The 15,674-nt window shown below is 46.1% G+C and overlaps 1 long non-coding RNA gene and 1 pseudogene across 2 annotated transcripts; one reads left to right on the plus strand and one right to left on the minus strand.

Moving 5' to 3' along the window:
• The first annotated feature begins 1,937 nt into the window (after nt 1-1,937).
• On the plus strand, nt 1,938-15,061 carry LOC147957257 (disease resistance protein RPM1-like; annotated as a pseudogene). Its single transcript, XR_015609680.1, has 12 exons — nt 1,938-2,182; nt 2,635-2,670; nt 2,761-2,933; nt 3,441-3,520; nt 3,621-4,609; nt 4,699-4,777; nt 4,866-4,924; nt 5,079-5,167; nt 6,323-6,573; nt 11,911-13,751; nt 13,815-14,457; nt 14,497-15,061. The product of XR_015609680.1 is annotated as a disease resistance protein RPM1-like (transcript).
• On the minus strand, nt 9,306-10,082 carry LOC147957258 (uncharacterized). Its single transcript, XR_015609900.1, has 2 exons — nt 10,020-10,082; nt 9,306-9,741 (listed from the first exon to the last, which is right to left on the minus strand). It is a non-coding gene; the product is annotated as an uncharacterized LOC147957258 (long non-coding RNA).
• Nucleotides 15,062-15,674: the final 613 nt, after the last annotated feature.

Here is a 15,674-nt window from a genome sequence, read left to right on the forward strand (position 1 = left end):
AAAATGGGGTGCCCTTAACAAGAAAAGAGGCTCATTTCACCAAGGCACAAGAGGCAGCCCGCAAGGATATTGAGAGCAAGGTTTGCCATAGTTCGGGGTCCAGCTCGGTTTTGGAACAAAAAAACCTTAGTGAACATCATGAAATGTTGTGTGATTATACACAACATGATCCTAGAGGATGAGAGAGGGTTAAACCTCCCTTGTTTCTATGACAATATTGGTAGCTGTGTGCAACGGGAAAGAAACCCTTCTCGCATACACGCTTTTCTTCAAACACATCGTGAGATTGAGGATGCAATCACTCATGGTCGGCTCCGGGATGATCTAGTAGAGTACCACTGGCAGTTGGATGGGCAGCGCATTGGCCCATGATGTATCTTTGTTTTACTTTTCTATATCCTATTTGATTCGAACAATTATTGTAATTTGCTCAAACATTGTTGTAATAATTTGAATGATTATTGTTTTATTCGGTGGTGTAATAATAACTAGAATGATTATTGTTTTATATCAAATGTGATGGAATTTGTGATATGTCATATGATGAAATGTGTGATATGTGAAATGACAGTTTGAAAGGTTGGGGTTGAGGCAAAGACTAGAACCCTCAAATCCAACCCTTAAAGTAGTTTAAGGGTTGGGTTTGAGGGTTCTAGTCTTTGCCCCTATTTTTCAACCCTTAAAAGTGCCAAAAACTGACACTTCTCAACCCTTAAAACTACTTTAAGGGTTTGAGCATTTGAGGATTCTACTAGGCATGCTCTTACACCACCATATGTCACACTACCATATGCATGAAGCTCCAAAAACCTTTCGTCGCCGAGAATGATTCTGGCTGCCAAAGCGATCATGCAAACTGAAGTTGGATCGCCGAATCCTTCTATTGTTGGTGAGATCAAGTGACTCCTCCAATTAGATCATCAACATTTTTCCACGGTGGTGCGTCATGTGTGCAACAATGTGGCTCATTGCCTTCCTTTAATAGGACACCCTAACATGAGAACCGTTGTGTGGTTGGGTTCGTGCCAGAAGGAGTGCAATTCCCACAGTTATGCAATGTAGTCGTCTTTTCCTCACAAAAATGTTTTCTTTTAGTTTAAATAAACTCTGTAGCTTGGGGTTGGGCAAAATCACTAGTTAAGGGACAACCTAGGTGTTTCCAACCTTTTTGGCACTGACAAGTGGTAACCTAGGTGTTTTCTTTTTTTTATAGATTCATTTATTTAAAATGTTTTATTTCTTAAACCAAGCATCTAAATCACAAACCGCCTTCATCATTAGATTTTTTATGTTGAGATCTTCGAAACTAGATCCCATGTTAATAGGTTTCGACGAAGATCTTTTTTCACAACAAACCAAAAAAAATACCTAAAAAGTATATCCGGTAAAAAATGAAACCGAAAGTACTGGCAACAAAAAAATTTAATAAAAAAAAAGAAAAACCAAAGCCCGCAACATGTTTTTTTTTACTTTTTCTTGAGAAGCACCTTTCCTTTGCATTCTCACGGAAGCAAATCTGTGCTTCTGCTGGAAGAACATTTTTTTTCGAGAAGCATAATGCAGAAACAAATCTATGGTTCCACGAGAAGTAAATATGTGCTTTCTCAGGGAGCATAGTTTTTTTTTTCCTTTTTCAAGAAGCAAATTTGTGCTTCTCGCGGATGCAAATATGTATTTCCATGAGAAGCAAATCTATACTTCTCATAGCAGCACAAAACTTTTTTCTTTCCAAAAAGCACAACTGTGCATTGCCAAAAAAAATAAAAACAAAATCTAGGGATAACTAGATAAATACTGAAAATAAAAAAAATAAAAATAAAGGCCATCTAAAATCCGAAAACACATATAGAGAAATAAAAAACAAAATTCAGAAGAAGAGCCCAACACGCAAGGGGTAACCATTTGGGCCAGGGTTAACGATCTGACTATCAAAAACTGGTACCAACTGGGCTTGGGCCAGGCACTGTGGCACACCAACTGGGCCGGAGAGCGGATCGACGGAGGGGGGAGGCAGACGACTTGGCCGCCGGCGAGGGTTAGGGGTAGGACGATGCTTCCTCTCCGGCCGACCACCCACCCGCTGTACAGCGACTGGACCACCCTGCCCGGCCAAGCCCCCACCTCGCTCGCCGCGGCCGCCGCGAAGTGGAACCTCCGGCCCGGCGCCGGCGGCGACGACGAGGTAAACCAGCCAGCCAGCCAGCCATGATTTATCCTTGTAATCCATGGGCTACAATTAATCCGATCGAGAATTTGCACTCAGTAAATCTGAAGCGAATTTCTTCACCCATGAGCTCCACCTTGATATAAGCATCCCCACAATTATTTGTTCTGTTTTGATGCTGCCTCCACTGACGAAATGTGCGTCATTGCTTTTGGGGTTAGGAACTCGTGACATTGCTCACAGGCTCCTGACTTAACTAGTCAGTACCTACCTTTGATAGATTATTAACAGTCCCTGCATCTTGTTACTAGTATTACCGATGGTAGCTACCTGTGACAGACTCCGGATTTACCTTTGACACATTTGGAATCCCCGAATACATGTTTTTCTGCCGCTCCTTGTCAGTAACTGACCTCTGACAAAGGATAATTTCGACATGTTGCGGTTTCTCACTATTGGTTGCATAATAGGAAGCCTGACGTTGAGCCTGCACCTGCACAGATGTGGTAGGTTTTGACGCCATCATCACCGAGACAAATGATGTGGCTCCGTTTACTGAAGAAAGAGCTTGAATTCTGGCTGTTGCTTGCCTCAAGCTGCTGTAGGTTACTGGAACCATGCTGCTGCCGAGCAGCCGGAGATCGTCTCATTGACGTCACCCTTCACCTTGTGTGAAGTAGAGTGGCGCCAACAATCGGCGCCATATCAGTGCCAACGACCTGCGACAATGCCTGCCCCCTCCCCCCGTTGTCCTGAATGGAAATCAGAGGTAGTTGCTGATGTGCTTATTTTATTTTTCTGTTCTGCCATTAACTAGTATATATATCAGATTTGATGAAGGATTAATTTAGAGATGCATTCATGTCATTCCGAAAATAAAGCGCGTAAAAATCTTTATCCCTTCCCAATTATTGCTCTCAAGTTGCCAGCAACCATACCTTGGTAAGCTGTCCAGTCAATATTCTGAAGCAGGACACATTGTGTTTGTGTTATGGCAAATCGACTCTGAATTTCAGTCTCTCAAAAGTAATCAAATTTGGGTCTCAGATTTCCACCATTTCTTCTCAAAGTAATTTGCTTTTGGATTCTGTATGTATATAGCTTAGTTCATTGCTCCTGCATACTTTTCTGAATATAGCCTTATTTACCTAACAGTGTGTAATTCAGAAATCCTTGTAAGCCTCCATTTCTACTGCTCCTCATGATCAATATAGCTTAATTATCCACTATTTGTGCATACGTTGCCAACCTTCAGAATCTCTAAATCTTCTCCTAGAAAACAAAACCAAAGGAGAGCCCGCTATTTGAAGCAGAAAACTGAAGCAAGAGAAGTTGGTTGCCCGGAATTGCACATGGGTAAGCTGTCCAAGGCTTGAAGCTATTCCTCTGTGATTCTGTATCACTGTGTGCATGCCACAGTACGGATTGCACCTTTAAAGCATGACTTTTAATGCAGAGGTCCATGAACGAAGTGATTGGTGGAAAAATAATTGAGCTTCAGCCACCACGAGAAGACTGTCATTGACTTGAGATGGCTTGCCTTCCCTGCTCTCTATGTCTCTCCAAGAAATTAAACTATTTTGATCATCTCATATCCTGAAGTGCACAAAACTGTGAGTCCATAGTCCATACTAAACTGAGATTTCCACCATACTCTTGCTACCGCAGGTGCTTGGCTTCTGGAATGATCGAAAAGAGAGGGAGCAATAGACGAAAGAGTTTAAATACAGAGGTGGACAAGAATATAGTTGTTCCTTTGGATTAATGCTTGCTCTGTCAAAACATTCCTTTTAATCTCTGTGAGCATATATAGCTTAGTTTGCTGCCAGCGGGTAAGCTACTGTACTGCTCAGGCATATCTGAATATATCCTTATTGTTGTTATTACTTAACAGTGGGTGTTTCACAAATTGTATGTGCATGTGCTTAAAATTCTAAACATGCTGCCATCCATGTCTTTTCCAAACCTTGAGAATTACTAAATCTTCTCCTAGAGAATACCTTGTTAAAAACAAAACAAAACAAAATGAGAGACACATTATGGACTCTGAAGCAAGCAGGCAGAACCTTGGTATGTCCAACGGTTTTATGGCTCTGCTCTGGGCAGAACTCTGCTTGGTTGCACATGGGTAGGCAGCAGGCTGTTGAAGGCTGCATCACTCTATGCATGCCACACCGCAGTAGAGACTGCTATGAAGCACCTTCAATGCATGGGGCCCATTGAACGCTGAAGTAGTTGGATGTGCACAAGGAGCTTCAGCCACCACGAGAAGGCCAGCTTGCATTGACTTGACTTGGAGCTTCAGCTGGCTACATCCCCTCTCGAGATGGCTCCATTCTCTGTTCTCACCAAGCCATGACTCTGCTTTGGTGATTTCAGATCCTGAAGCAAGAGCACAAGGAGCAGGTCACCAACATCCTGGTCCAGATCTACATCGATTTACAGGTCAGGTTCGTTGCCCTTAATTTGGTTTTGCTCCTGGGTAGCTAGGTTAATGCAATAATCATCAGTTTCCCTTTGCCATTACAAGCCAGGTATGGTGGCCGTTCTTTAGATCTGATCGGCACACTCTCAGCCACACCCATGACTCCATGATGGTTCAGGATCTCCATGGTTAAGCTTCAATGACAACCTCAACAGCCCCAAGTCATTAGGTCTAATTTTTTTGTGAGGATCCATGAGATTATTCTGATGGTTTCAGATTCACAAATGCACTAGGAGGTCGCCAACATGGATCAGATCTAAGCCATTTCGAGGCAGGTGTGTCGTCATTCCTAATTTTCTCGCTCTCTTAGGTTGTAGTAAGAACAATATATCTCCCTTGGTGCAAGCAGAAAACACACCTGCTGTAACTTTTGAAGTTAGCAAGCCTAGTATATATACTTTGTGACTAATACATTGTCATTTATTCCAGCACCAGTAAGCAGGATAAAGATTCCTCTTGGAAGGACAATCTTCTTAATTTGTGACGACCCCAAGGTCTGGCGAGCGGTGAGAGGGAAGGTATGTTCAGGTTTTAGTTACGGTCCATCATTTCCCCTGGATTGACAAATAATCTGGCATTAATCTGTAGCATAGTTGTTCATAGTGCTCATTACTGGTGACATACTTGGCAGTTAGGAACTAGTTGCCGTCCATGATGGGCATATGCTCTTGCAGAATCATCATTCTTGTTTTTTTTTAACCTGGTGTTGTGTGTTCATTAGGAATTATAGTTTGGAACTTTGGATTCAATCACACAAAACTCCTGTCATAATAGCCTTGTTTGCCAATCACAAAAATATTCTTCTCTTGGCACACCAAGGTGTTGACTACCAAGCTGCAGTCACTCTGCACAACCACAGGGGTATTATAGATTACATTTATGCACCTATTCTAGACGTGCTAGAGCCTCGACTTCCTCTGCACTTATGCATCCGTTAACTGAACTCCAAGCAGAAAGGATTACTCTTGCGAGTAAAGCCTGGTTAAAAAAGGTGCAGTTTTCTGAACCAAGTTACACCTTGCTAAAAAAGGCGCAGTTTCCTGAACCAAGTTCCACCTAATTAAAGTCGTTTTAGTAACAGCAATAATTTATCGGTTTCTCCTAATGACCTCTATGCATTACAGCTTTGTTTTATCATTCATTTTCTTGATTGGAATGAATCTGCTTGCAGTTAACTCAACAACTCTACCTATTTGTTTCTCCATGCATCTGGAGATACTATTAGATAAAGGTTTAGAAAAATATGGAACCAAGTAACCTGGAACTGTCACATTAGCCATCTCTCTTAAAAGTAAAATATTCATATCAATGAGCTGGCAGCTATGTCAGATTAGTCCTTCTTTGTCATACTACGAAAAAGGGTTTCCCCCCGCTTTATATTATAAAGCAACATCGTAACATCCGAGTGCACCAATACAAACACACGCCAACACCGCACACACCCAAGTGATTTAAAATTCTCGTGAACCTGCTTGTCATAAGTACTGTTTTCATTGATTATGTGGGTTAGAGTTAGAGAAGTTAACAATACAAAATAAGAGTCTAGGAGTATTACTATTTTGATTTTTTTTGTTTTGCTTATTTCACTTTTCAATTGTGGTTGTAGAGTTTGAAGTGTTTGCTACTAGCAAAATGCACTAAATGTTTAATTAATGCATCACTTCATTTTGCAGTGGTCATTCTGATAAACTGAGGAGAATATAGAACTACACCACCACTCAACAGTGAGACATTAGCAATTCTCAAAGTAATGGCAGAGATTGTGATTTTTCTAGCCATTAAAAAGATCGGAATTGCCTTGGCAAAGGGAGCAGCAGACCAGGCTAGTGTGCAGTTTGCGAAGTATGGCACACAGCTACTAGACCATGGGCCGTGTTGCTAGTGAGCTTCGTGTAATTCATGATGTTCTCTGTCAAATGGACATTCGAAACTGTTAGGAATAAGCAACTTGTATTCCCATGAGGCCATAGGCCGATATATATATACATGTACAGGTGTGGAACATATGCAGGAAACCCCTCATACAACGGGATAAATACAAAAGGGGTACATGACTTATATTATAACTCTAACACCCCCCCTCAAACTCATGGTGGATGAACAACACTGAGTTTGGAGAGATAAAAGCCATGTTGTGCTCTAGTCTGAGCCTTCGTCAGGAAATCCGCCAACTGTAACTCGGAAGGCACATACTGAAGAGCAATAACCTGATCCTGCACACCAGCGCGCACATAGAAAGCATCAACACCAATATGCTTGGTGAGCTCATGCTTCACAGGATCGCGTGCAATGCTGATAGCACCTGTACTGTCAGATAAAAGCAGAGTCGGTGTAGTGACAGAAACACCAAAATCCTGAAGTAACCACCGTAACCAAGTCACCTCTGCCGTCAAAAGAGCCATTGCTCGCAACTCAGCCTGGCACTCGAACGAGAAACTGCAAGCTGTTTCTTCGTCTTCCAGGCAATGAGAGAACCACCAAGAAAAACACAGTAAGCAGAAAGTGAACGGCGATCGGAAGGATCACTAGCCCACGTAGCATCCGAATAGGCCTGGAGCTGTAAAGAATTGGAGCGAGGAAAGAATAGACGGTGAGAGATCGTGCCTCGAAGATATCGAAGAACACGAAGGAGATGACTATAGTGAACCGAGGTGGGGGCAGAGACAAATTGACTCAGAATATGAACCGGATAAGAGATGTCCGGACGAGTGACAGCTAGATAGACAAGACTGCCAACAAGATGACGATAACGCGTCGGGTCAGGGAGAGGATCACCATCAGTAGCACGGAGGTGAACATTGAGCTCCATAGGAGTCTCAACAACGCGCTCGTCAGTAAGAGCAGCACGAGCAAGAAGATCCTGGATATACTTTTCCTGGGATATAAAAAAGCCATCAGAGGTAGAAGAGACTTCAATCCCAAGAAAGTAGCGAAGGGGTCCAAGATTAGACATAAGAAACTGCTCACTAAGACGGGCCTTTACAAAGGCAATATACTCGGGGTCATCCCCCGTGATGATCATGTCATCAACATAAAGAAGAAGAAGAGTCCGACCACGAGGAGAAAGGTGAATAAACAATGCTGGATCATGAGCACTTGCTAAAAAACCAGCAGCAGTGATCACAGAGGCAAAGCGCTCAAACCAGGCGCGGGGGGCTTGCTTAAGGCCATAGAGAGAGCGACGAAGACGACATACCATGCCATCAGGAACAGAATACCCAGGTGGTGGCTGCATGTACACCTCCTCACGCAGCTCACCATTAAGAAAGGCATTCTTAACATCAAGCTGAGATATAGACCAGTGGCGTGCAGAGGCAACGGCAAGAAGTGTACGAACAGTGGTCATATGAGCCACAGGAGCAAAAGTCTCGTCATAATCACGACCATGCTCCTGCTGAAAACCACGAGCCACAAGACGAGCTTTGTGACGCTCAAGAGAACCATCGGAGCGAGTCTTAACCTTGTAGACCCACTTACAAGTGATCGGACGGACTCCGGGAGGAAGAGAAACAAGATCCCAGGTACCAGTGTGTTCAAGAGCAGCAATCTCCTCTGCCATCGCAAACTGCCATTCAGGATGAACAACAGCCTGACGGTAAGAAGTCGGCTCAAGAACAGCAGCACCAACGGTGGGAAATCCAAAGCGATCAACAGGCGGACGAGGACGAGAGCGCAAGCCATAAGTAGGCTGAGAGGAAGATGACGACCCATCCACAGAGGCATCGACTGGTCGTGGACGACCAGTGTAATGCTGAGGAAAAGATGGAATAATAGAAGGAGGAATCGGCAAGGTAGAATCAGGGGGTGGCGACGAAGAAGTCACCGGAGATGAAGGTGTAGAATCCGGTGACAGGCTGGGAGAGGAGACCGGGGAGGAAGTCACCGGAGATGAAGGTGGAGAACCCAGTGACATGCTAGGCGAGGAGACCGGGGAGGATGGTGGCTGCAAATCAACTAGATGTGGAGAGGGAGAGGAAGTGGAACGGAGAGGTACATTCTCGGCGGGGGTGATAGGTGAGTCAGGAAAAGTGAGGAAAGAGATATCCTGCACTGAAAAAGTCGAGGAAGATGGGCGTGGGTAGAAGGGACGAGACTCTTCAAAAGTCACATCTCGAGAGATACGCATCCGACGACCAATAGGATCCCAACAACGATAGCCCTTATGCTCATCACTGTAGCCTAAGAAGACACACTCAACAGACTGAGCGGTCAGTTTGGTGCGTTCGCGAGGGGCAAGAAGAACATAGCAAACACAACCAAACAAGCGAAGCATCGAATAATCGGGAGAACGATCAAAAAGTCGCTCGAAAGGAACACCACCCTGTAGAGCAGCGGAAGGCTGTATATTGATAAGATAGGTGGATGTGGAGACGGCCTCAGCCCAAAAATGAGGCGGGAGAGAGGCAGCAATCATCAATGCACGTGCCGTCTCAAGAAGATGTCGATGCTTTCGCTCAGCCACACCATTCTGAGCATGAGCACCAGGACAAGAGAATTGAGAGAGAGTCCCGTGCTCAGCAAGAACACCACGCAACATCTTAGAGATATACTCGCCAGCGGAGTCAGCACGAAAAACACGAATGGGTGAAGAGAACTGAGTATGAACCATGGCAGCAAAACGCTTATAAATAGACAACACCTCAGAACGAGAAGTCATGAAATAAAGCCATGTGTAACGAGAGAAATCATCTATGAAAATAATATAGTATTTATGACCACCTTTCGAAGCGAAAGGGGCCGGACCCCATACATCAGAATGGACTAAATCGAAAGGACGCTTAGACACTGACTCACTATGTGAATATGGTAACTGAATCTGCTTGCCAAGACGACAACCCTGACACTCTAAAGAGACATCTCCTGAGACAGACCCCAGAAGGCCTCGACGAACTAAAGAAGACAACCGAGAACCACACAGATGACCAAGTCGATGATGCCACTGCTGGAAGGAACCAGTGACGGAGGCAACAGAAGCGGAAGAACTGGCGATGGTGGTGGCAGCAGAAGGAACATGAAGCCAGTCCAACTCCCAAAGACCCTGAGAATCACGGCGGCGAGGGCCAGCCCCAACCAGAGTGTGCGTGTGACGGTCCTGGACAGAACAAGAGTCAACGTCGAGGATGACGCGACAACCAGAATCCGTAAGTTGACCAGCAGAAAACAAATTCATGGTAAGTCGAGGAACATGAGCAACATCAGGAACAGAATAAGAAGGAGTAGTAAGATTGCCTCTACTAGCAACAGAAAGTGGAGTACCATCAGCAGTGAAGACATGAATAGGAGAATCCAGCGATCGAAGAGAGGACAAAGTGGAGGAATGAGAAGACATATGAAAAGAAGCTCCAGAGTCCAGAACCCATGGGGATGTACCTGACTGTGTAGAGGGTGATTGCTCAGTGCGGGAAGCATCAGTCACAGAACCGGCAGTACCCGCCGAGGAAGAACCTGAAGCCGCGAGCAGACGCTTAAGTCTCAGAATATCCTGCTCAGTCAAAGCAATGGTTGAAGCTGTCGAGGTAGATGACGAAGTCCCTAAAGATGATGATCGAGCCTTGCGCAGGTGTTTCTTCTTCGTGTAGCACTGAGACTCAAGATGACCATCATTGTTGCAATAGGCGCAATGTGGACGGGGGCGACCTGAGCCTCCAGAAGGAGTGGGCAAGAGCGGCGGAGCACTCGAGCGAGAAGTGGTCGATGGAGCAGGTGGCGTAGGAGCACGAGTAGCAAGCACAGAGGGAACCTCCAGCAAACCAGCACCACGTAAGCGAGTCTCCTCAACACGAATCTCAGAAAGCGCCTCCATGAGAGAAATACGGCCACGAGCAAACAACTGAGCACGCCGGGGCTCAAAATCCTTACGGAGCCGAGACAAGAACTCATAGACGCGATGAAACTCCAAATTGGCCTGGACAACCTGGCAACAGGGGCAGGTACGACACCCAGCACTACGGAGAGAATCAAGCTGGCGCCAGATAGCAGAACTCTGTGCATAGAAGTCATCAACAGTAGAGTCACCCTGCTGAAGAGCATGCTCCTGACGGATCACAGAGAGGTATAAGGCATCACCAGAGGGCTGATAGCGCTCACGAAGACGGGTCCACATCTCAAAGACAGTAGGAAGACCTAGAAATTCAGAAGCAAACTGAGGCAGAACACTAGCAGTGAGAACAGCTGCAGCACGAGCATCATCATCAAGCCACTGGGTGTAAACAGACAGAGCACCATGATACGTCTGAAGAGCCTCCTCCTAAGCCAAAACCCTCTCATCATAAGCACGATCAGCAGCCTCATCAGCAAGCTTAGTCGCATCCTTGGCGGCCTGATTAGCATCCGTAGGAAGAACCGATGGAGTTGGCGGAGTAGGGGCCACCGGAGGAACTGGACGTGGCGGACAGCAGACCTTGCCAGAAAGAACACCCCAAAGACGGATGCCACGCATGTGAATGCGCATGAAGCCAGTAAACTCGGTGTAGTTAGTACCATCAAAGATCACCGGACAGCGAGGGACAGCAACATAGCCCGATGCAGCAGACATTTTTTTTAGAACCGACTAGACTTGGCGAAGTGCGCGGGGCTGGCGAACGACGGCTGTAGCGCGCGGGGCTAGCGATGCTGTGCACGCGAAGTGCAAAGCTAGCTAGACCAAACCTGATGGATTCTCAAGCAACAAACACGTAGACGTAGATGACGTATACGTGAATTTACTTGGCCGGCTGCTGGATCGGACGGGGCTAGCGGCGGCTGTGGCGCGCGATGGATAGAACGGAGTAGCTTGGGCGGGAGGGCGCTGGCGATTGGTGGAAACGGGCGACCGGATCGGGCGGGCGGCCGTCCGCTGGAGATAACGCCGGCGACTGGATCAGAACCAGGGAAATCACGGCGGTAGAATCCAGCAAGGGGAACGACTGGCGGCTTGATCCGGATCAGGGAGCATGGTGTGGACGCGATCAGGAGGAGAGGGAATCGCACGGGCGGGAGCGAAGGCAGCGGCCCAGCCTGGCGATCCACACGGCGGCGACGGAGAACAGAGCGATGGCCACAGAGGACGGTGGCGTCGCGAGGCAGATCAATCAGCACGAGTTGCGGCGTGCAAAAAAAAATTGACCTAGCTCTAATACCATGTTAGGAATAAGCAACTTGTATTCCCATGAGGCCATAGGCCGATATATATATACATGTACAGGTGTGGAACATATGCAGGAAACCCCTCATACAACGGGATAAATACAAAAGGGGTACATGACTTATATTATAACTCTAACAGAAACCACAACAATCAAGTATATGAGGGTTGGTTGGAAGAGGTACAGAAAGTAGCACATGTGATGGAGGACATGGTGGATGAGTACTTGTATCTAGTTGGTCAAGAACATGATATAGGTTGTTGCTTTTTCCTGAAGAAAGGGGTTAAAAAGCCAAGATCTCTGTTTTCCTTCAACCGGTTAGCTCTCAAGGTGAAGGAAACAGAGAAACACCTCACCCACCTGTCAGAGATAAAAAATCAATGGGTTACCCTGATAAATAACGGGGATACTAACAGCTCCAATTACAGTGTGAAGATATCCCAAGATCTAGCAAATATTTCACGCTCCCTAGATGAAGAAGATCTAGTGGGGGTGGATGAAAACAGAGGAAAACTCGAGCAATGGTTGGCAGGTGATGATTTGGAATGCTCTGTGATAGCTCTGCTCGGAATGGGAGGTCTTGGTAAAACTGCTTTAGCTGCAAATGTTTACAAGAAGGAGAGGGATAAATTCCAATGTCACGCTTGGGTCTCCATCTCTCAAACTTATTCTAGAGAACATGTCTTGAGGGTTATAATCAAGGAAGTTTTTAAAGATAATGCTAGTGTTTTATCTAGCACTGTGGCTATGGACATTGTGTGCCTTGAAGAGACACTGACGAAATTTCTGGAGCAACGAAAGTATTTGATCATATTGGATGATATTTGGACTCCGGAAGCATTTGATGATTTGTCCAGGATGCTTACTCATAATGATAAGGGCAGTAGGTTGATCATTACAACAAGAGAAGGCCCTGTTGCTGCACATGCCTCTCGAGGACATACCATAACAATGGAAGCTTTATCCGAAGACAAGGCATGGGATCTATTTTGTAAGAAAGCCTTTCCAAGAGAAACAAATCATGAATGTCATGCAGAGTTGAAGCCTTTATCCGAAGAAATAGTTAGCAAGTGCAAAGGCTTGCCTCTTGCTGTTGTGTCCGTTGGTAGCCTCTTGTGTGTGTGTGAGAAAACCATGGAAGAATGGAGAAGAGTAAATAACCAACTGAGTTGGGAGATAAATAATAATTCGAGGCTTGGCCACATAAGGAATGTTTTGCATCTGAGCTTCATCTACCTTCCAACACACTTGAAAAGTTGTTTCCTATACTGCAGCTTATTTTCAGAAGACTATCTTTTTACAAGGAAAAAGCTTGTACGGTTATTGACAGCAGAGGGATTCGTTAAGGAGAGGGGTAGAAACACATTAGAGGAAGTTGCAGAAGGCTATTTAAAGGAGTTGATCGACAGAAATATGCTACAACTTGTTGAGAGGAACTCATTTGGTAGGATGAAGAAATTCAAAATGCATGATATCTTGCGTGAGTTGGCAGTGGAGTTGTGCCAGAAGAACTGTTTTGGTGTTGCTTATGGTGGTGAACGCGAGGGATCTCTTGAGATGGATGGACGCCGATTAGTACTCCACAAACTAATGAAGGATAATCCCGAGCCAGTTTCTGGTGTGCACCAACTTCGTACTGTCATTACACTAGACAATAGCATGCCATCATTCACTCTACTACCTCTGCTATGTAAGGAGTCAAGATATATGACAGTGCTAGAATTAGGTGGTCTACCTATTGAGAAGATTCCAGATGCTATTGGAGATCTTTTTAATCTCCGCTATTTGGGTTTGCGTGATTCAAAAGTGAAGATTCTCCCGAAGTCTGTTGAGAAGCTTTCTAATTTGTTGACACTGGACCTTTATGGATCTGATATACATGAGCTGCCTAGTGGAATTGTGAAACTAAAGAAGCTTAGGCACTTATTTGCTGAGAGAGTAATTGATCCAACTTGGAGAGAGCTTAAATGCCAACGTGGTATTTGTATCCCAAATGGTCTTGGAAATCTAACAAACATGTAGACGCTACAAGCATTGGAAGCACAAGATGAATCTTTTAGGCATTTAGGGGAACTGAGGCAAATGAGAAGCTTGAGGTTATGTAATGTGAAGGGAATTTACTGTGGTCGCATCAGTGAGTCTTTAGTTCAGATGAGGTATTTGTCCACCCTAGATGTGAATGCAAATGATGTGGACGAGGTTCTCATGTTGAATGTCTGGCTACCAAACCTGCAGAAGTTGTTTTTGAGAGGACGACTAGCGGAAGGGGCGTTGGACGAGTCTCCTCTCTTCCAAGCTGTTGGGGGGCAGAACTTGTATGAATTGCATCTACGTTGGTCACAGCTGAGAGTAGACCCCCTGCCATCCATTTCTCGGTTGTCGAACTTGACGAGACTAGGTCTCACCAGAGCATACAACGGAGAGCAGCTGGCATTTCTCACGGGGTGGTTTCCCAAGCTAAAGGGTCTCTATCTATACGACATGCCTAATCTGAGTCGGCTAGAGATACAGCAAGGTGCCATGGCGAGCCTGGAAACATTAATCTTAGCCAACCTCAGCAGCATGACGGTGGTCCCAGCTGGCATTGAGTTCCTCCTGCACCTCCAGCATCTAGCCTTCCGGGAAATCACCAGAGACTTCCTAACATCGTTGCGCCAATGTTCTGCAATTGAAGGGAAGTTCCGGTATACTCGCCGACGACGTTGACTTGCCGCACTGGTCAGAAATGTGTACCTACGCAAGGTACAGCCACTTACCTTCAACGCGGGCGGCGCGGGGGCCTGGCATGGTGGTGATGCGGGCTTCTCCTTCACGGAGCCGGTGTGGCGCCCCAACGAGGAGCCCGCCTCGCGGTCGTGCTTCCCCTTGCTGTTCCAGAAGCCCATGGATTCAAGGTGGCTGGCCGGCGAGCTCGAGGACAGGGGAGGGCTAGGGTTTCGTGCTGTCGGGTTTCGAGGAGGCCGCGGGATGGAGTGGGCAGTGTGGACGACGACCGGTCCACAGGTTCCCCATTTAAGAAGGATGGCGACCTTCCACTGGGCCGATGACAGGTGGGCCCGGCCGCCCGTGCACATTGATGTTGGCGGGTGGGAGGTAGGTGGCCGCCCCGCCACGCGGCCAGACGCGGACGAGCGGCGCGTCCGTTCGGTGTCTGCGGCGACCCAAATCCGGCGCAAGTTTGCGTTCGAAATGGGTTGGCCCAGACACAAAACGGACCAGATGGGTCTGGGCCGTCGCGCGCTGGACCGACCTGTTTGTCCGTTTTACCCCAAACAAATGGGGTCGTGAGGTGGAGTTGTCCTTAGTCCTGGTTTGAGACACGAACCAGGACTAAAGGGCATCGCATGCTTTAGTCCCGGTTCGTATCTCAAACCGGGACTAAAGGTCTAATCTTTAGTCCCGGTTTGAGACATGAACCGGGACTAAAAGGCATCACCCTTTAGTCCCGGTTCATGTCTTAAACCGGGACTAATGCCTTTAGCCGCTCGAACCGGGACTAATACTCACATTAGTCCCTGTTTGTAATGCAACCGGGACTAATGTGTATATTACGCTGTGACCAAAGCCCTGTTTTCTACTAGTGTGAGAAAGTTATCTGTCACAGTCACATTAGCCAGTTATACGAAAGTAGAATATTCATATCGGGTGAGCTAGCATGTATATCATATATCTTTCCTCTTTGACTTGCTCGGTTCAAATTTAAACATTTGGGCCATTTTAAGCTGAGCCGCCCCTGTACGGAAGAGCATGTACGACCGGCCATTTGATTCATTGTCACTTGTCGTGGTCAGTTAATAACATTAAGTTTGTTGCAGTGGACTATTGCATAGTCCCAAGTGTTTTAAATTTCTCATCGACCTGCCTGTTCTAAGTACATCTTCGCTTGATTGTGTGGGTTAGA

This window comes from Triticum urartu, chromosome 7A, assembly GCF_056163025.1.
Source record: "Triticum urartu cultivar PI428250 chromosome 7A, HENAU_Tu73, whole genome shotgun sequence".
Lineage (NCBI taxonomy): Eukaryota > Viridiplantae > Streptophyta > Magnoliopsida > Poales > Poaceae > Triticum > Triticum urartu.